Raw genomic sequence first — 21,666 nt, forward strand, 5'->3', positions numbered from 1 at the left:
AGCATTGCTGTTTTACTTTTTGAGGCACACACATAGCTTTGGGGTTACTAAAGGAAATCTGTAAAGCTCTTATTCTTGACCCAAAGCCACCAGGCTTCTTTGGAATTTCATATGAAGCCACTACTTATCCCAGTTCTTTCATTGGCTGTGTCTTAGACTCTTAGTTTTGTTGTTTGGGTATCTCTTTCTCCTAATGCAGGTGGGCTACTCCACGAGAGGTGAGAGTCATGCTCAATTTGCTGTCCAGGTTATACCTGGAAATGTCCCCTGGTTTCGTATGGGGACAAACGGATCTAATCGCTACCCTTCTGAGAGCTGGTTTGAATGGAGAAGCCCTGACAAGGGCATCCTGCTTGCAAGAAGAGAAAAGGAGGCCTTCTTATAGCTGGAAAGGTGTTTCCTGGAAAAATTAGCAAGAGCTGTACAGCCATTTAGTAACTGACTAGTTATATTCTTAGAGCAGATCCTAAACCTTAAAAATGTGGAAGCAGTAGTAAGCGGGCAGCATGGGCCGGGCACTTGACCTTCACTGGCTGCTCCTTCCATGAAGAAATAGGCCTGTGTTTGTTTTGAGAAAAGCTCAGTTTTATTAGGTTAAACAGTACTGAAAACACAATTTTTTGCTGGTCAAAACTGGTTAAAAAAACACACACCAGGGCAAAATGGTCTTTTGAACTAAAGATGAGGCCTAGATTTGACTTCAAATTGCCTTTATCAGCTGCTTTCTTTCTTTCTTTCTTTCTTTCTTTCTTTCTTTCTTTCTTTCTTTCTTTCTTTCTTTCTTTCTTTCTTTCTTTTTACAACAAAACAGGTAATTAGTAAAAAATTGTCCCGGTGTTATAGTGATGACTAGCATTCTAAAATTCATTAGTTAGTTTACTTGTTTTCAAGGTAAAGATTTAGGTTGGAGCTGAGAATGTCTCAGCGTTGGAGCTATATTCGGTGTGCCTGCGGCTGATGGGGCATGTCCTCTGTGGGCATCTTCATGCTCTCAGTAGGATTGTTTTGCTAGTTTATTTTATTTTGACTTGAAGCAGTTGAGGCTTGTACAGATGCAGAGCTTAATAGGCCCTCTCCCCTATGCCTAGCTCACTACTGCTTCTTCTGCAAGCAAGAAAGCCACTTTGCTAAAGCCTTAGCCGATCCTGAAAAATGTTAACACGCTTTCTGCTTAATGTTTGCCAACGGGCTGATCTAAAAATGGCACCAAGGAGGTTACCTATTATCCATGAACAAGACTTAAATAGATTATGTTCAATGGGGACTTGATCTGCTGACAGAAAGTTATATTAGTATCCCTGAGCAATTCATAAAAATAGAATGAGATTTGATATGGTGAATCCTATTTGGTTTTTTTTTTGTTAATTAAAAACACACACAAATCTCTCCTTTAGGAGCATTTGATATTTAAGTTTTTTCTCTTATACTTATTTTTCCATGGTGTTTTTTTATGAATTGCATTTTATTTTTCAAAACTCCATAAATCATTTATTTTGCACATTTGCAATGGATAATACCTCCTTGTACAAGGCCACATTTATTTTATCAAATTCATTATATACTTTAAAGCAATGTATTTTGAAGCATCATTGAGATAACATATGGAAAGATTTAAAAATCATCTTGAAGCATGCACAAATTTCCTGTCATCTTCAAATGCCTAACAAATTGTAAATTAGTATTTTTTTTCAATTAGTGTATAATGGATAGGTTGATCTTTTCCTTGTTTTACTGTAACTGCTGAGTTTATGCCTGCTCTCCTTGTACCTATGCAGTTTAGCATTTGTTCTGGACAAAAGTATCTTGTCTTGACCTAATGATGAAGCAAATATAAAATAAGCAGTCTTCTAGCATTGAAAATTTGCTAAAGTATTTAAGTTAAATGTTTCCAATAGTAATCTAGATATATATGACTGTAATAGGTAGGCTATAATAGAGTTAAAGGTTAAAATGACAACCAGTAGGGGATTTCAGAATCTCATAAGACAATTTGAGATAATTATTGGCTAAAATTAACTTCCTGGTTACTCTGCAGTCATTTTGTAGCCATTAAGAGAGACTTGCTACTCAGTATTAAAAATCGTAGCATTGTAAAGGTCCCAAGACATATAATACTGAAGAAAATTGAGAAGTAAAAAGGATCCCAACTCTTCATTGTGCTGCAATGTTTATTACACGGCCCAATTGTTGTGCAATGTAAGACAAATAGATAGGCTTGCTTTGCTCTCAGGAATTTTGTTATCAGATTCTCATGGGGCGGGGAGGCGGGGGGTGGAATCAAGATACAGAAAGATGTAAAATTTGGAGCTGAAACACGTAGGGTGAAATCAGAAATATGAAAGTGAGAAGTATTAAATAAGATGTCCTTCCTGCCATGTCACTTTCTGGGATCTGCTTTGTGTGTTTCCTGAGCACTTCAATTTTTAGGGTATTTTTTGTGAAGCACTAAAGTTTCATCATATATGTTGGCCTGAATGAGAATAGATGCTGGACACGTATGGGAAGAAAGAGATACAACTCCAATTGTCACATTCTGGATAGACCACTGCAGTTGTTTGGAATTGTTGCTAGTATTCTGCTTGATAGACCCGATTTAGCACCGCATAGCACAACCTGATTCATTACAGAGCCGTTCATCTCAAAAATAGCTATATCAAACATGAACATTATATATGTTTATTCCAGGCCAATCTGCCAGCACAGTAGAGTGAGCACAATCATACCCTCTCAGCAATGCAAGCAATGAGATGAAATTTGCTGTTGCTTCTCCCCTAGCTCACCATAATATTCTTCCCTAGTTTGAAAGCTTCCCACCATCTGATTATGGTATTTTCTTGATGGTGTTTTTCCATTGTGTCTTTAATATACTATTTTCTGGCTCAGGTATTCTTATTTGTGATAGTAGTTTGATAGATTTCCAAAGGATAAACAAAGGTGAGTATTTTAATGGTGAAAGTACAAATGTTCAGTGGAGGTTTTAAGGCTGTTTCAGATCAGCTGGATGGGTGCATGGTCTTGGCCAGCTAGGTTCAGTATCAGAACATCATTAAAGAGTGCTGGTAAGATAAAGACATTAGCCAGAACCCTCCTGATATATTGACCATAGGTGATAGATTAAGATGACAAGAGCATAGCTCCAAGTGAGCTATGCTACTCCTTATAACAGCAATTCATTTGGTGCTATGGTTTCCACATACGCATTCCCCATGCTGAGCAGGTATACCTGTAATTAATATAGGAAACTCCCATTTATCCAGGTACTCAAAGAATCAAAAAGCTAAATTAGATAAAAGCAATTTTAGGGTAATGTTATATAGTGTAACTTATCTTAATATGCTACAATACAGTTGTAGTGCTAAGTTGGTTTTTATGATGTCCAAATGCTTTGAAAATTGACAGTGCACACAAAATTTAATCTGAAACTCATTACAAAGTTTAATTTTGGTGTTCTGTTTTTCACAATTCATCAAGTTGACAATAAGAGTTGTTTCATTTCTCTTTTTAGACTGGTCATTTTAACTGTTTCCTTCACAATTGCCCCACCAAGCAGACAAAGAGCCTGTGAAACCTGAATCTCGGGCCTTTGGGGGCATTACTGGATATTGCCAAAAATATGTTGTACCAGAAAACAATTATGAAGCTGGCTGGAGTAAGACACCCCTCCCAGCTCCCCACTTCTCCCACTCCCCACCCTCCGCTCCCCCCACACACAATGGCCATCTACATGCATTTCTTACAATGTGAGGTAGTGTCTATGTTCTCTAACCCTTGATTTGGGCTGTGTTTGTGACCACAGTAGAAGTGGTGCTTTATGACTTCGAGGCTGGCCCACTTGAGACCCCATTCTTGAACCCCAGGCCACATGCAGAGACCTCAGGTAAGGTATTCTACTGGCAGCCCCAGCATCAATGGCCAGGCATGTTAATGAAGATATCTTCAAGGTGACTCCAGCCCCAGCCTCTCTGCCTGAAACTACGTGAGAGACCCTGAATGAGAGCCTCTTGGCTGAGTCCAGTTAACCTCCAATCCCATGAAAGAAATGTTAAAATGATGGCCATTGCTTAAAGCCACTGTCATCCAGGGGGGTTTGTTATGCAGCACTAAATACCTGGAAAACATGTACTTTTAAATGAGGCATACTCAAGTTCAGATACGTACTCAAACTCTTGACACTTGGATGATGTTAGCCAAGATCTTAAATTTTTAAAATTCTCTTTGTTTGTCTTACAGATGTTTAATCTAGAATACTGCAGGTGCTCAATAAACATGTTTCCCTACTTTCCTCCTTGTCTTCGTTCCTCTCCTTCCCTTCCCCTTCTCCTTTCCTTCTTTCCTTCCTTCCTTCCTTCCTTCCTTCCTTCCTTCCTTCCTTCCTTCCTTCCTTCCTTCCTTCTTTTCTTCCTTCCCTCCCTCCCTCCCTCCCTCCCTCCCTCCCTTCCTCCCTCCCTCCCTCCTTCCCTCCCTCCCTCCATCCCTACTTCCCTCCCTCCCTTCCTTTCATCTATCTTTTCATTTCTGGCTTGCTTACTCCTTTCCTTCCTATGTAAATTCAACTGAATGCAGCTGCATTTGTGGTGGACCATTTTAAACTGGAATATGTTAGTGCCAGGTGTAGATATAATTGGACCTTTACTTAGAACGCAAGCAGACAGAAATCAGGATGCATTTTTTTTCTCTCCAGTAAAAACTGCTGAATCATTGGTTCCAAAATCGGCATAAAATATGCTCAGACCTTCCACAGACGGCATGTGTGATGCGATCAAGTGCTTTGGGAATTGGGGTAAACACATTTTTAAAAAAGCAATGTTTCCATCAGTTCACAGTGAACATTATCTGAATTCAGTTGGAGCGAAAAAAAAAAATAAACCCTTAAAAAGCTAGATAAAGAAAATGAAGGCATGAACAACGTGTTATTTGTAGGAATGACATACATTATCTCCTTGGCAACTACAGCGTGGCATTCAATTCGGCAATCTATGTTGTGACATCTTGGATGCCTGAAAGTCACTGTTTCCTATGGAAACAAAGGAAAGAACAACATGAGAAAGAGTTCTAATTTTAGTATGCTGGGAAAGTATTTTAAAACCCAGGGACCAGCAGGCTTCCACAGCTCAACAAGAGCTCAAAATGGCATTACATTTTCATTTATTAGTTATGCAATGCTGTAGCATATGGATTAGATCCTAATTTTCTTTGGCCCTGCTGAGCTTTTTATTCATTCTTTGTGGTCAGATGACTCAAGACCATTATGTGGAACTGTCAATGCACAGGTATTTGGTAACTTTTTCATAAACACCAGGATCTAAAATTATGCAAATTCACTTATTTATTCAGGTGACACATATTGGTCGAGTGCCAAGTTTTTGAGGCCGTGTAAGATCCAATGCCTTACATCTTACAATAATCCTGTCATATCGATGGGATATCATGGCATTTCTTTACTTGAAATGAATTAATAATTTAGCAAGCGTTCATTTAGCCCCGGGCTGGAACGTCCATTCTATTGGGAGCTAAGAAATAGTAGAAATGAACCACATGGCTACATAATACTTGATGGGGCACAGAACAATTCTCATCATGGCTCTTCATTGGTCAATGATTTCAGTGAACATTCTTAAGTATAGTCAACTTGTTTTCATCAACAGCATCCAAGTGAATGGCTCTGAAATATCCTACCTAATAATAGACAAATATGCAAATTGACCACACCTTCGCTACACCCAAGCCACGCCCACCAACCAATCAGGACGAGTATGCAAATTACCCCAACAAAGATGGCGGCTAATTTGCATATCAAGACAGCGTAGAAAGAAGCCAAGAGCTGCAGAAGGGAGCAAAGCTGTGGAGAAGCAAGCAAGCTGGGGGGTGGGGGGGAGGAGAAGAGAGGAGCGGAGGCGGGGCTGGGGGAGAAGGGAAAAGCAGGCGGGCTGGCGGAGAAGGCAGGCCGGGGAGAAGGGAGGAGTGGAGGTGGGGCCAGGGGAGAAGGAAGAAGAGCAGGCGGGCTGGCGGAGAAGGCGGGGCAGGGGACAAGGGAGGAGAGCAGGCAGGGCGGGGTAGAGTGCAGCAGGAAACCCTATTGCAGGATTTTTCCTGCAACGGGAATGCTAGTTTATAATAGTGACTTATGCTCAGTATAATTTCATTTGGTAGGTAATTTGATGAAATCGAATGTCTTAAATGAAGGAAACTCAGATTGCAGTGTGACTGACTGGCGTCTAAAAGTTTTCACCAGAGACACCTGAACAGTTGCAGTGGAACTGCTTATCACAGCAGGAGAATGATATGGCTGGTTTTGTGAGATGTGGCATCAGTGTTGCCAGGATCACCAATAGGGTTACTGGGAATTCTCCCACAATAGTACTGGAGATAGGACTTGAGATTTACTGTGGAGCAGAAACTTGGGTTAAAAAGTTGGGTCTTTCCAAGGCTGATCTGTGCCTCCCATTGATCTCTGTCTCCAAAGCATTGTCTTTAATGTTTATTCTACACCCACTTCCAACCTCATCACAGCAGAAGGTGCAGCATTTATCCATATTTCGGAGGTCTGTTAAAGAATGTCTCCAAGGCAGACTATGAATGTGAATGTCTGCCAGAGTCTCACGGAAGAGCCTTCTAGGCTGACCTTCCAAAGAGTGATTTCTGGTGTTCTTCTAGCGGGGAGGGAGGGGGAGGGAGGGGTGAGGAGGGAGAATAGAAGCCACATGCCTGATGTTATAATTTCAGTATTAAAATTAATGGCCAGGTTTCAATTCCCGAGTTTTCCCCCTATCAGGTCTTATTTTGCTATGTCCTTTCTAAGAGCAGTATTTCAGCTTAAAATTTTCTTGGGTTTGTGGATATATTCATGGGAGATTTAAATAGCATTGCAGCTGTACAGAAAAGCTGTTCTAGTGTGTGCTTTGAAAATCAGCTTTTCAATAACTGATAGCTTTAGAACTATGATTGAGAGGAAAAATCCAGTCCTTGCTAAAGAAGCTCTTTCAGCCACCGGCTATGCGTTTCAAGGAATTTGAAGAAGGAGAATCTCATGTTCCTCATCGCTTTGTTCCTGGGGAGGCAGGTTGGTGCCTTTGCGGCTCATGCCTTTCCCGTGTAGCAGGCAGGGGAAAGAGGAAAGTGAGGTTGATCCAGGAGGTGACTCTCTTATGCTCAGCAGTAATCATTCAGTCATAGTTTAATTTTTTAGGTGATTTTTCCTTTCCTTTTTGAAATTTTAGGCATACTTTTTAAACAGGCGGTGTATGAAATAGGAGAGGGAACACATTTAATTCTGGTTATCAGTTAATATTCTAGGATCAACTCATTAAACAGTCCATTAACTACTATAGTGGCCCAGGAAGTATAATCTGGATAGAGTAAATGACAGTCATCTGGTTTTCAAGTGGATTTAAAAGTGCTGCTTTTGGCTATATAGCTTTGCCAACTACTTATCTCCTGAGACACATTGTGTGAGACTCATTTTTGCTGTGTTGAGCGTATAGGAGGGAATGATTTTGCTGTTGATTCATTTCAAAATGATTTTGTATAGATTGATTATTTGTTCATTTGACTTACTTTATTGAACACTGTATAGAGCTTGGTTCTGTGCTAGTCAGTGAGGGAAGGAGAATAGTAAGACGCTATAGTAGCCCTAAAGAAATATATATTCCTGAGGGGAACTCACACAGTGTGCTATATACTGGGCTAGGAAAAAACATAAACTGTGTGAGGATAAAACCACCTGGATTAGACTGTCTTTTGGGATTTGGAGTGGAGGGATTCTGATGAGGGTAGTAGGGGTGTCAGATTAAATTTCTCAGAGAAAGTCATCGCTAGATACTATTTTAGAGAACATAAAGGGGAGGCAAAGAAGATGGAGGAAAGAAGGCAATTAGAAGAGAAGGTGCAAAGACCCAGAAGCAAGACAGTACAGCTCACACATGTAGAAGTAAGTGAAGACATCTTGGCTATAATCCAGGCATTTTCATTGGCTTTCCCCCAAAACTGTCACCGTTGCAAGGATTTGTGCGCAAGCAATTTAATTTCGAGGTGATCTCAAGAAACTCTGTGAGGGAAGTGGGATAGAAAAGAAGAAAATCCAATAAAGTATGATCAATGACTAGAATTACTAGAGCATGCTTATCATGCGAGAGACTCCCAGAGCATGTGTGGAACATGCCTCAAAACTCTCCCACCGGGTGGGATGGGGCGAGAGATAGAAGAATAGATAGGTTGGGAAAGCACTGAGGTTAGTGGAAAAGAGTAAGACAGAAGGAAGTAAGAATTGCTAACGTTTTGTGGCTTGGAAAGATGGCTGGATAGTGTGCTGGTATGTACAATCTGAAATACAACAGTAGGGAATCTATTTATTTGACTAAATATATTGGGTTCATTGAATATGAGTATACTGGTATTTGTACAAAAATTAGACTTTGGACAGTGGCAAGAATGTGTCATAGGGTAGAAATTTGGGACTTTTCCCCACTTTGTATCAACAGAGCCAAGATCAGTGCCTAACATAAATAGGCACTTAATAAATATTTGTGAAATAATTGAATGAATAAATGTGTGCATAAATGAATAAATAAAAAGTTTGGTATCCCTCTAGTACATCTGAATGGTGTCCTGCTGGACATATGGGTCTACAGGTTGGAAAAAATTTGGGAAGTAGACATTGAATTTATGCTATTGTTGTAAAGATGGTAATTAAAGCCACTGGATAGGTTTACTCACCTGAAGATTCAGAAAACCAAGATGTCCAAGAGTTTAACCCTATGGAAAGATAACATTTAAGATTAAGTAGAGGAGGAGAATCCCACACTGGAGACTGAAATAAAATGAACAGTACTAGATTATGGAATTTATGAGGAACGTTTAAAGAAGGAAGAAGTGATCAATAGTGTTAGATGCTGCACTGACAGTAAGACACAGATTTCAAAAAGAGACTATTGGAATAATCTACAAAGAGTTTCAAGAGAAAGATGGTGTGGGGGGGGGGTAATAAAATAACTGTGGGTTAAAGAATAAATGACAAATGAAGAAGTGGAAACAGTATGTGTAGACAATTTTCCCCAAAATTGGCTGTGATAAAGTAGCAACTAGAAGGGGTCAAAGGTTCAAGAAATTGTTGGAGATGATGTTTGCATTTGCTTCTTTTTTAAAAATATATTTTTATTGATTTCAGAGAGGAAGGAAGAGAGAGAGAAGAGAGAGAGAGAGAGAGAGAGAGACAGATCAATGATGAGAGAGAATCATTGATCAGTTGCCTCCTGCAAGTCCCATGCTGGGGATCGAGCCCACAAGCTGGGCATGTGCTCTGACCAGGAATCGAAGCATGACCTTCTGGTTCATAGGTTGATGCTCAACCACCAAGCCACACTGGCTGGGCTGCATTTGCTTCTTTATAATCTGAGAGAAATTTAAGTACGTAATATGTTGTGAGAGTGCAAACATTCCTTAAATTGCTAATATAATTAAGTAGAACAATATCTACAGGATTCTTGATTTTATTCCTATCTTTAAGCATCCATCAGCCTAGAAGGAAACCTTTTAAATTGGAGCCCTTAATTATCTCTTCTTACAGTTGGCAGATCTAAGCAAGTTAGGTTGCTAGTTCTTAGCATTGCTCCAAGGAATGGAGTTGATTAACTTCACCTAGGGATTAGGAAAGGAAATGAATTTTGAACAGAGCACAAAATGTAGCATTCCCATATATTTCCAACATTTCCTGAGATGGGTAGTTACAGTATTCATTTAACATTTAGTTCTGTTGAAAAAATTACAGAATTTATGGAAACTTATATAGCAATATTTTACCTCATGGGGACTTACCTACTTAGCTGTCTTTGGATATGAAATGATAACAATATAATAATATTCTAGTGTGGATCATTTACTATATTCTAGGCAGTCTGTTAAGCACTTTACAGACACTGCTCCATCAATAATTCTAAGAAGTAGTTATCCTTATTATCTTCATTTACCCAAGACAAATCTGAAGCACAGAGAGGCTAAATCTTGAATCAACCCAATTTCAGAACCTATGGTTCTGATTTTGTTTTGTTTTATTTTTTTTAACTATTAATATACTGCTATACAAGAATGATAATGAAGATAGGTGTTTGGTAGCTGTGGGCTTTAAGACTTGTTTTATAGATTTTTATAGAAGGCACATTTCCCTTGCTTCCAACCAGATATGTGGGTCTCCTAGTTTCAGGTCTGCTTGGCCGAAGCAGTTATCTTGGTGATATACATTAATGTGCTGATGAGCCACTTGCTGTAAACTGCAACTCAGCTACTGGTTCAATTCATGCTACATTTGCAATCTGCCTTTACTGAAGTGCAAAATTGGCTTTCTTGTTTTAAAGTGGTACAACATGCCAAATAGTCTAATACCTTATTTTCTTGCTCAAGTAAGATAATCTAGGCTCAGAGGAATTTTAACATTTCCACTTTGGATGAGCAAGCTGTTTCAGGATGAGAGCCTTGTTCAATGTTGGATGGCTTTGCTAATGCCCCATTGGAAACTGCAGCTTATAGCATGGTGCTACTCCTCAGGACAAGCCCAATTATTTCCTGGAGGGATACCAAAGTGGCTTCAACTATTGGGGGGCTTATCTATTTGACAATGTAAGAGCTACCAATCCGTGTCATGGTAGAATATCAGTTTGTTCTGCTGTACTGTTTTACTGTAGATGGAGTAGATTTGTAATGAATTGTGTTAGCAGGATAATTCAACATGGGCTTTATACCAATTGACTGCGCTTCCATTTGTAAAGAGTAGAGAGGGGATTGATTTTGAAAATATCAGAGCATTGAAAATAGGTGGCTTCAGGAGTCCGGTTCTGCTACATGCACATGTGTACACACATTTACATTATACCTAATTTGGCACATGCATTATTGAACTTCATTAACTTTAATTATTTGTAGATAAGTACATGTTTTAAGAATCATTCTCAAATCAGCAACTAGAGCTAGTGCTTATGTTGATACCTTCCCTGGGTTACAGTTGAAGTTGAAATTGCAGGGTCCTCTGCACCGGGAGGAAAATGTTTCAGGTTCACCATCTATTTGAAGTTAATTTTTACACATCTTTGAAAGTGCTATATTCAAACTTAAGGGAAAGTTTATCAAAGAAAGTTGGGGCACAGTTTCCCTCTTGCAGAAGAACATTATGGAAATATTTTTTTTATTACATAGGAGATGCAGATTTTGGGTGGTGATGTTGATTAATTTCTAAAACAACTTGAATAGGTTTCTTTTTTCAACTAAAAATATTTGCTCAAGTGGATTGTATTTGTTGTTAAGATAAAATTTTCTGTAGAGTAAATCATCTAATGTAGACCTATTTATAACTATTTTTTAGGCCTAAATGTATAAAATACCTAGGATACAAAGTAATTTCTATAAGTACATTGTGACAGCCAATCACCAAAGAAATAAGAATATTAGGAAGAGCGGGAGCAAGAATCCTATATAATAAAAGCCTAACATGCAAATTGTCTCCTCAGGCGGTCATTCCACTGGGAGTTCGACCGCTCACTATGACATGTGCTGACCACCAGGGGGTGGCGTGGAACATAGCAGGTGTCGGAGACTTGGCGCTGGCAGTGGAGGCACTGCCAGCCCCGATGGGCCTCAACAAGAGCGGGACCATGGTGGGATGGTGGAGCAGGTGAGCAGGCGGTGCCAGGCCAAGGCAGTTGCAAGCGGGGGCCCTATCACCCTGCCAATTGCCCCACAGACAGTGACCAGTGGCAGCAGGCACTGAGGAGCTGGGCGGGGGGGGCCCAGCCCTGACCTATTGCCCCACAGATGGGATGGTGGAGCAGGTGAGGGGGCGGTGTCAGGCCAAGGCAGAGTGCCAGGTGGGACTGCAGGGCTGTGAGCCTGGGGGCATGAGCTGGGGCCTGATCCCCACAGGCCACCCCGAGGGACCCCACCCATGCACGAATTCATGCACCGGGCCTCTAGTAATTCATAAAAACTCTAGAGCAATTTTCACTCTCATTAGAAAGGTAGAATTAACCAGAGGAAGGGTTTTTGTTGTTGTTGTTTTGCTTTTGTGAGATAATGTAGCTATAAAGATAATACAGTTTTTAGCTTATAATGAAACTAAGTAAACTTAAATCAAAATCTGAAAATCAAATTGTTCATAAATGTCACTTATCTAATTTGTGTTACTGTGGACATATTTCTGGTACATTCTTTTCTTTCTTTCAAAATATAGCATATATATTTGCTATTGTAGGCAGTTTCCTGAAGTGGTTAGAAGTGTGGGTTTGGGATTCAAATTATGACTAACCCGTAATTATCTTACCTTAGGAGAAATAGGCAACTTTTCTAAGCTTCAGTGTCCCCATTGGAAAAATTAGAATATTAATACTATCTCCTTGGTGGTTGTAATAAATATGGGAGGTTATTTGTGGAAACCATTTAGTGTAGTGCTTGATTTATAGTAAGTGTTCAATAAATTGTAGAGAGGTTGGTATAGATTCAAATGCCTGTCAGGAAATGCCAATATCAGACCTTAGTTATCTTAGTTATCTTAGAGTGGTCCCTGAATGGAAAACATTGCCTTAATCGCCCATTTCAAAAGCCAGTAAGAGTAAGTTGAGAAAAGGCGAATTTGATAACATCTTTAAGAGATCTCAAATTTTAATTGGCAAGGAAGATTATTGGCTTTCCTTATCTTTATCCCACTGAGAAAAATCTTTGTAAATTGTACCCACCACCACAAAACTTTTCTTCCCTTTCCCCATAGTTCTTTCCCCTGGTTATCACCTTCTTGCTCATTCCTAATGTTTCAGCTCTTGTGTCACATTCACAAAGAGATTAAATTTTCCCAGCATTCAGGCTAGGTAATGTACTTCTTAATTCCTCTACTTTTCCTTTATATCATTTATTATTATTATTTTTTATAATTCCTATGAGAAATTTCAAGGACTATTTTTCATCTCTGTACTCCCAATCCCCAGCAAAATAATTCTAAAAGTTGAGCACTTCATACATATTTGTGAATAAATGATTTAGTTGAGTGAATCAATGCATTTAATGGGTCCTCTAGTGCTTATGAGATTAATTGTGGACCTTCTATTACTTCCAACAAGAGGAGAAGCATAGGACTTGAGCTTTTTTCCCCTAAAAAAATCTATTAAAGCTATTGTAAATGTTTAGATTCAGTAGGCAAACATTGTCCAATATTCCAAACTCAGGCTACTTCAGGTAAGGTCCTTGGCTCATCAAAGACTTCCTTCTGCTGCATAGCTATGAATTCACAAAAGGCTGTGGCTGATAATGCTTGGGCTGTGGAATTCCCCCTCCCCCTTCCCCAGCAGAAGTATATACTGAGGATTTGGTGTTGATAAATTATTGCTTTTTAGACAGTACCCCTGTTGCCTTTGCTGATGCAGATAAAACTGTGACTCAGATTACTTGCTATGCCAGCCTCCTATAATGTTGGCATGAATCTACATCTTTCTGGATGGCTATTTGTCATAGCACAATTTCATTATGAACAAATCATATCAAGTCTATATTAAGGAAAAAGCATTGTACAAGCATTTTCTAAGTTTAAATGAGATTTTCTGAATATTTTTGAAACCAAAATAACTCATTTCCATATGATGTGAATGCTTAAAAAAAAAAAAAGAATTTATTTGGCCACCCAAGTTAGGAATTGAAAAACCTAGCAAGATTCCTTTTACAATTTTTATCAGATATCATTACATATATTAACTCTAATTTTAAGAATTGAAAAATATTTTTAATATAAAGTATGAAAAGGTTATAAATTATGTTAATTATACCTTTCCAATATTTGAATAAATACATGCCCTGAAATCCATAATAAATGTACACACATTCACACATAAACACAAACAGTCACAAAGTCATAATCTGGCCCTGGTCGGGTGGCTCGGTTGGTAGGAGTGTCGTCCCTGTACCAAAAGGTTGTGGATTCAATACCTGGTTGGGGTGCTTAAGGGAGGCAACCCATCAACGTCTCTCTCTCTCTCTCTCTCTCTCTCTCTCTCCCCCTTCCTCTTTTTCTAAAAGCAATGAACATATATTCTCAGGTGAGGATTAAAAAAAAAGTCATAATCTGAAGAGAGGCAAAAATATTTAGGGAAAAATAGTGGGTAGTTGAAGTGGAATCTGGAGCTAAATCCAAACTGAAGGTCAAATAAAAGCCCTACTTAACCCTGGCAGGTGTGGCTCAATTGGTTGGTCATAATCCCATGAACCGAAAGGTTGCTGGTTCGATTCCCAGTCAGGGTACTTGCCCTGGTTTTGGACTAGATTCTTTACCCCAGGTAGGGGGTGTGCAGGAGGCAGCCAATCAGTGTTTCTCTCTCTCCCACTGCCTCTCTCTCTAAAAATCAATTTTAAAGAGATCTTAAAAAAAAAAGAAAAGCCCCAGTTAACTGAATTCCTCTGATTTGGGTGGAGATATTGAAAGTGACTCAAGGTCTCCTGGATGGTTTTTATATACAGGCAGCTGAGACAATTTAGGCAGAGGCTGTAGAAGCCCCTACCATTTTTATTAATAAAGGACAACTAAAAATATTACAAACAAATCAATGCTTAATTCTTGCCAAATGCATCTCAGTTTCTCTGCCTTTTATTTTGACTCTACCTAGGATTTGGGGTTATATGAAAAGTATACTCACTCAATGAGGAAGAGAGGGCAGAGCAGACTAGGAATGAAGAGAGTATGTGAAAGGAGAAAGCTGCAAGTTTGTTTAGCTTTTATTTTTCCCTATGAAAAGGTTAGTTAATATACAATATTTAAAAATCTTAAAATTATATGTGTTCTGAATTTATTCTTACTGAAGTTAGATGATTGTCTTAGTCTTCTCAGGCGACCATAGCAAAATAATATAGATTGCATGGCTTAAACAGCCAACATTTATTTTCCCATTGGTTTAGAGGCTAGGAAGTTCTAGACCAAGGTTCCAGCAGGTTTTGGGTTCTGATGAGGGCTCTTTTCCTGGTTTGCAGATGATTGTCTTCTTGCTGTGTCCCTATGTGACTCTGAGAAGTGCTCTTTGATGTCTTTTCCTCTTTCATGAGCACAGCAGTTCCCTCTCAGCAGGGCTCCATCCTCATGACCTCATTTAACCTAATCACGTCCTCCACGGTCTTACCTTTAATACAATCACATCGGGAGTGGGGGAGTATCAGGACTTCAACATATGAATTTTGAAGGGACACAATTCAGTCTATAGCAGTGATTAAAACCTCGTAATATATTAAAAAAAAACAAACAACAACCTTCTTGGACATGTGTTTCTTTCTACATCCCGTTTGATGCCCTTCATGGACTCATTTCCTGCTTCAAATTTATATGTGGAAGAAAGTCGTTTTGATTACAAATAGATAAAAAAGAAAAGAGTGACACTATAATGGCAGACCAATATATTCACAGATACAAATTTTAAAATTTTTCTGTTTATATTTAGAAAGTGTGCTAGCCAAACTGGGTTGCCGAAGTTCTAATTATGAGCCAATGTTCTAGGTGTGTCTTATTAATAGAATGAGGTGTGAATATAGTCCTGTGCTTTGGATGACAACAGTTCTTCCAGTCTGTGTTGTTTCCCTGAGTTCCAGTATCTGGACTTCACTGGTAATTGGAAAAGTCACACAGAGAGACCAGTGACCTGATATAACTGTGTTTAACTCCCAGTGTTTATTCTTTTCTTTTTAAATCCTCACCAGAGGGTATATTTCCATTGATTTTAGGGATATATATTTATCTATATATATCTATATATGAGGGGAAAGAGAGAGAGAAAGAGGGAGAGGGAGAGAGAGAGAGAGAGAGAGAGAGAGAGAGAGAGAGAGAGACAACAATGTGAGAGAGAAACATTGATCTGTCGCCTCCCTTACACACTCCAATTGAGAATTGAACCCTCAACCTAGATATGTGCCCTGCCTGGGAATCAAACCCACAACCTTTATTTTATTTTATTTTATTTTATTTATTTTATTTTATTTTATTTTATTTATTTTATTTTATTTTATTTTTTTTATTTTTTGGTGTATGGGATGACACTCCAACCAACTGAGCCACCTGGCTAGAGCGCAGTGTTTATTCTTACAAACATTTAGAGTGAATACAATGGTGCTTTTCTTTATTGAGCAAGAGAAGAATCATCCAGCTTAGTGTTTGCATTTGGAGAAAGTGAGTGGTGTGTCCTTTGCCCTCTACCCTCTCTAGTGTTATGCTGGCAGCAATAATGAATGTATCTCCTGGAGCAAATCCAGGTCAAGATCGCTTGATCAGATTTAGAACTTCTGCTCTGACTACTGAAGTCTCTGACAAAGAGATTTCCTTTACTGGAGTCACATATTTAATATACAAAGCATGGGGGTGGGCGGGGGAGTGAAGAAGCACTAAGAATCCCTATAACAAAACTAACCACAGAAATCACAGATCTTTAAGAAATCCTAGTATTTTACATTTTCAACTTCTAAATATATAAATAGGAAATGAATGAACTCTTTAAGACCTTGTTCTCTGGTAACTCCCCAATTGAAGACATAAATTTCTTATCCCAGTTCCTGATATTGAAAGTAATATTTTTATAGCTTATGGAAATACAAACATTGAATTAAATGCTAACATTTGGGAGGAAATGAAATACAATAAATAGGAAACTCAGCGTTTTCATTACTACATTTTGTTGTTCAAATGTATGATAGAGTCCCCTGGTAACTGTGTATGAAATATTTAGCATGTTTATTTGAAGGGGGTGTTTTTCATTTCCATATTCTTAAAACACTACTGATAGCCCTCAGTAAATCTCTGCCTTGGAGTCTTGTTTCAGCTGCTCCCCCATACTTGTTTATTTCCTTATGAAATAGGGTGTGTGGCTAGCCCCTCAAGCCCTGTCGAAATGGCCTTGAATACAGAGCTTTACATTATTGGATTTTTTTTTTTTTTTGCATGTGACTCATTGATATTCTAGAAGATAAACCTGTTCATTATTAGCCTTGTTTGTTTTTAATTTAGAGAGTTAAATTACATTTTATTAAACTTCCTTAGCTTCTCAGGCAGGCAATATGAATGGAGCTCGTGTTCTACAAACTTCGTATTAGTCACTTCATCTCATTGTGGCTAGAGTAATAAGTTTAGATGAATTTTCATTTTTGTAGTTCATAATACTTCTTTAGAAACTGTGTCAGATCACTGTCATGATTGACAAATTGCTTGGATTTGCTCCTGTTTGCCTGTTGCTGCTTTAATTTGTTGGTGATGTTTGAATCTGCCACCTCCCTTCTCTGTCCCACCAGTTTCCTTGCTTCGGGCTGTTGTGACTAATGACAAGATGATTTCAAACTAAATCATTTTTTAAAATTCAAATGAAGCCGAGGTACTTTTCTTGTTTGTAACCACTGTGTCTGCTGAATACTGATGGAGCCACTCAAGTCTCTGAACACTCTATGAAACATGACATCACTCTGACTGACACATTAGTTTTTTCAAAACTTGAAAACTGTGTGAATATTATTCCTAGTGAGTCATGTGCCAGGTAACTCGTCAGAATTCTCAATCCTTTTGTGGTTTGTCACCATGGAAAATGACACACTTTTTACATAGTAGACCTTGAGACATTATTCCAAAATAACTTGAGTATTATTTGGCTGTTTGGCAGAGAGCAAAGATTTAAGCCTCAAATCAGTCTAATTTGCTTTCCTTTATATAAGTTCTGATAATAGATGAGTATTGAGAAACTTTTTAAGTATTCTCAGTCACCCTTGGGATTGAGTCAAAATAATTTCCATGCTCTAGGACTGTCTGCAATATTCTAGAAATCTGACCCATAAACAAAGAAATAGTAATCTGGAGGTCAGGTAGAAAGTATTTTTACAGTTTTTCTTTAATTTTCTTAATTTGAAAAATAATCTTGATTCTGTACTATATCCATTCCATTAAAATTTATTTTAAAATGAAGTAGGTGCCTGCTCTGTCCATTAGCATACAATGATTAATAAGATGGTCTTTATACTCTAGAAGTTCACTGGTAATTTTAGAGGTTTGACATTTGTTTTCAGGTGATAATCCTAAGTAGCACACTTCATACTGCTCCCTCCATTTTCATCAAGTCTCTCCATTTTTTGATTATTTTTTTCAGTCACCATAGATTGAGCTCATCTCTTTGACTTGGGATCACTTTTCTCTCCAGACATTTTCTTTACACTTATTTGATAATTATAACTTGTCTAATTATAGATGTCAGAATATAATTTTCAAGTCTTCAAAAACATGGCAAACAAATATTGAATGGACATTAAGTCAAAGTATTGTTCAACTCATTAATTAATGAGAGAACCACTTAAACGATAAAATGGGTTCAAAATCTTTATGAGTAATAACTACAAGTAACTTTAAAAAAATAAATGTTGCCGAAACCGGTTTGGCTCAGTGGATAGAGCATCGGCCTGCAGACTGAAAGGTCCTAGGTTCGATTCCGGTCAAGGGCATGTACCTTGGTTGCGGGCACATCCCCAGTAGGGGGTGTGCAGGAGGCAGCTGATCGATGTTTCTCTCTCATCGATGTTTCTAACTCTCTATCTCTTTCTCTTCCTCTGTAAAAAATCAATAAAATATGTATATTAAAAAAATAATAATAAATAAACGTTACGATGAGGTTGCTATGTTAGATACAGAAGTGGTTAGCATCCTACAGGGCAACAAAATCATAACTTTTGGTGGTCTTTTCTACTGGACAGGAGCCTACAAGTTAATATGTAACTTCATAGTATTTGGCTCAAATCCAATATTAAATAGCAAAATCAAACTCAAGTAAATTCTCCTAGAGACTTAATAATCCTTGCATGGAATTGTTAATTAATGCTCCATAATGACATTGAAAGAACATGCTGTACTCATTTCTGACTTCCAAGTTTCAAATAATTTTTAACAATATAATTGACTTACATATACTTGACTGACTCAAATGACTCAAAAGGAGTAGTTTATTAAGCTTTTAATGCCTCCTCCGCATTTGTGCACGAAGAGGCTGTACAATATGGCAGAACACTTAGTTAAGTAACTCCGTGTATGCCTTCCATTCAGTCATGACCTTTCTGCTTGTATTTTTCCCTACTGTAAATAAGGAACTGGAATAAGTTGATCCCTAAAGAACTCTTGCAGTTTTAAAATGTTGTTATTCTTTAAGAATGGGGTTATAAAGGGCAAAATATATTGGTCCTTTAACTAGTGTGTGGAGTTAGGCAACGGGGTCTACTAATGGTCTTTGATGAATTCTGGACAGGACAGCCTTCTAATTATCCCAGAATGTCTGGGAAACTTCTCCTCACCAGAGTTTTGGGAATACCTCCTTTAGGACCCTTGGTTTAGTTGGTCTACATAAGTTATCTAGTGCCACAACAATGCTGCATAACAAACAACTGCAACACTTAATTAGCATACAATAATTTATTTTTGCTTTCAGTACTATAAGTGAATTAGAAAGTTCTGTTGATCTTGATTAGGATTGGCTGGGCAGTCCATTGTCTCTTAGCTGGGGCAAACTCACCTGTCTAGTGATCAGCTAGCTATTGGCTTCTAGGATAACCTCCCTAGGATGACTGATTCTGCTCTAAAAGATTTCTCCATCAGGCTAGCCCACCTTTGTTCTTGTGATGGTGGCAGTGTTCTGAGAGTGGAGGCAAGCCAGGGCTCTTAAGACTAAGACTTGGAAGTGCACACTATCACTTGACCACACTGTTGGCCAGAGAAAGTCATAAGGAAGCCTGTAGGGAAATGGGCTCCAGATCCTGAAGGTGAGGCGTGGGATACGAAGAGGGAGGATGAATTATTCAAGCAACCATTAGAACATAATTCACAGTTGGGATTTCAGGAAGTTCCAGAAGGATATTGATCTAGAGGAAAAGAAGATGAGATCCTATAAATGTGCTTGTGGGGTGCAGTTAGGTTACTTAGAATTAGTTTCATCTTTGTAGGTCTTACTTTTAAGATTAATTATGCAAGACTAGATCAGTGTATGGAGTTGGTTTATTCATATTATTGAGGCAAATCCCTTCTGAGTACTCTGCCAAATGCTATTTGAATGTTGAGATTTCCCAGTCTGGCTGGTGGGAACAGGCATATTCCCTGGTTTAATGTATGCCAGGTACTGCTTCTAATCCTTTCAGGTGGTTCTTTTTGCAGTCTTTGGTAGTTAATTCTCCCCACCCCCTTAATTTGATCTGTGCTTAGCAAAATACTCAATGGGACTCTTCAGACATTTGGAGTTCTCTCTTTTTCAGCATATGCTTCACTGTTACTTTTTCCTGTGAACGCTAACCACCTTGATTTCCCTAGATTCTCAACTCCATCTCCTCAGTTCAGGGAGTCTGCCAGTTTTTGCCCAGATTCTCTCTTTCTGCACCAAAGCATAGGATTCTCTCAAGGTTATTACTTTTTTTCTTTCAGTGCTTATGATTCTATGTTGTCTAGTGCCCAGTCTCTTAAAAAAACAATGTTTACTTCATATATTTCCTTTTAAGTTTAAATCATTTTTTTTCTTTTTTAAATCCTTACCCAAGGATATGTTCATTGATTTTAGAGAGAGAAGAAGGGGGAGAGAGAGAGAGAGACATTGATGTAAGAGATAAACACCAACCAGTTGCCTCCTATACTTGCCCTGTCTGGAGATCAAACCTGCCTCCTAGGTCTGTGCCTGACCTGGAATCCAACCCGAAACCCTTTTGTGTAGGGAGTGACTCTCCAACCAACTGAGCAACCCGGTTGGGGCTTTGTCCAGTCACTTCATTCAGGAGAGTGAATTCTGTCTCTGTGGCTCCATTTTGGCCAGAAATGGAAGTATCCAATTCTTAAAATTTATTTTTAGGAAAAAGATGGGTTTCTAAAGATTATGGATGACCTAACTTTTGGTGGAAAAGGCAGTAGGAAAATATCAAATTATATGGTATTTGAAACTACATATTTCTCTCTTGCTTGTCCAATGGTTCTTTTATTACTCTCTTCCTTCTCTTCTTGGTATATTTGTTATATATTTTATTGTATCATGTGCATGGGTATTCATGTTATCTTACCAATAATAGTGTAAGCTTTTTAAATGTTGTGGATATACCTTACACTTCTTTATATTCTTCACCATGTGTATTACATTTTAGAATTAAAGGCAATCAATTAATGGTTATCCTTTTCTGTAAAAAAAAAAAAAAAAGGGACTCAAAATCTGAGGACTAACTAAGTGATGTGTACAGTGTGCTTTGTAGAGTAAATGTTCTGGGTAAATTATGGTAATTCATCTTTTAGGTTGATGTCAATTATGGTTTAAATTGTCTCCACTGAAATTAGGTGCCATATGTGAGACAATTTGTCAAGAGTTCAACTGCAACCTACTTAGAAGAATCCTCCAGGCTGACAGGAAGAACACTCTCGAAGCCTCTCAGATCCTGTTATGGCTCTCACCTTGTGAGGCTTATTTTCTTTCTCAGAAAACTTGAAGTCATAATTCACAAATATATAAAATATGGATTGCACACTTTGAACCTGCTTGATGAGGGTGGTATTGAAAAAAGATTATATTTGTAGACCGAGCATTTTTCTGTAAAGTGGATTCTCAATTAATTGTATGTAATATCTGTGAAATTTCTTGTAGGCTGGCTTCTGAATCATACACTTGTGAGCTGTTCTTCCTCTGT

The 21,666-nt window shown here is 38.4% G+C and overlaps 1 protein-coding gene across 3 annotated transcripts in view; it reads left to right on the forward strand.

Moving 5' to 3' along the window:
- Positions 1-21,666, forward strand: part of GABRA4 (gamma-aminobutyric acid type A receptor subunit alpha4) — a 67,307-nt gene that overhangs the window by 44,119 nt on the left and 1,522 nt on the right. The window lies entirely within an intron of this gene.

Source organism: Eptesicus fuscus, chromosome 2 (genome assembly GCF_027574615.1).
Source record: "Eptesicus fuscus isolate TK198812 chromosome 2, DD_ASM_mEF_20220401, whole genome shotgun sequence".
Taxonomy (NCBI): domain Eukaryota; kingdom Metazoa; phylum Chordata; class Mammalia; order Chiroptera; family Vespertilionidae; genus Eptesicus; species Eptesicus fuscus.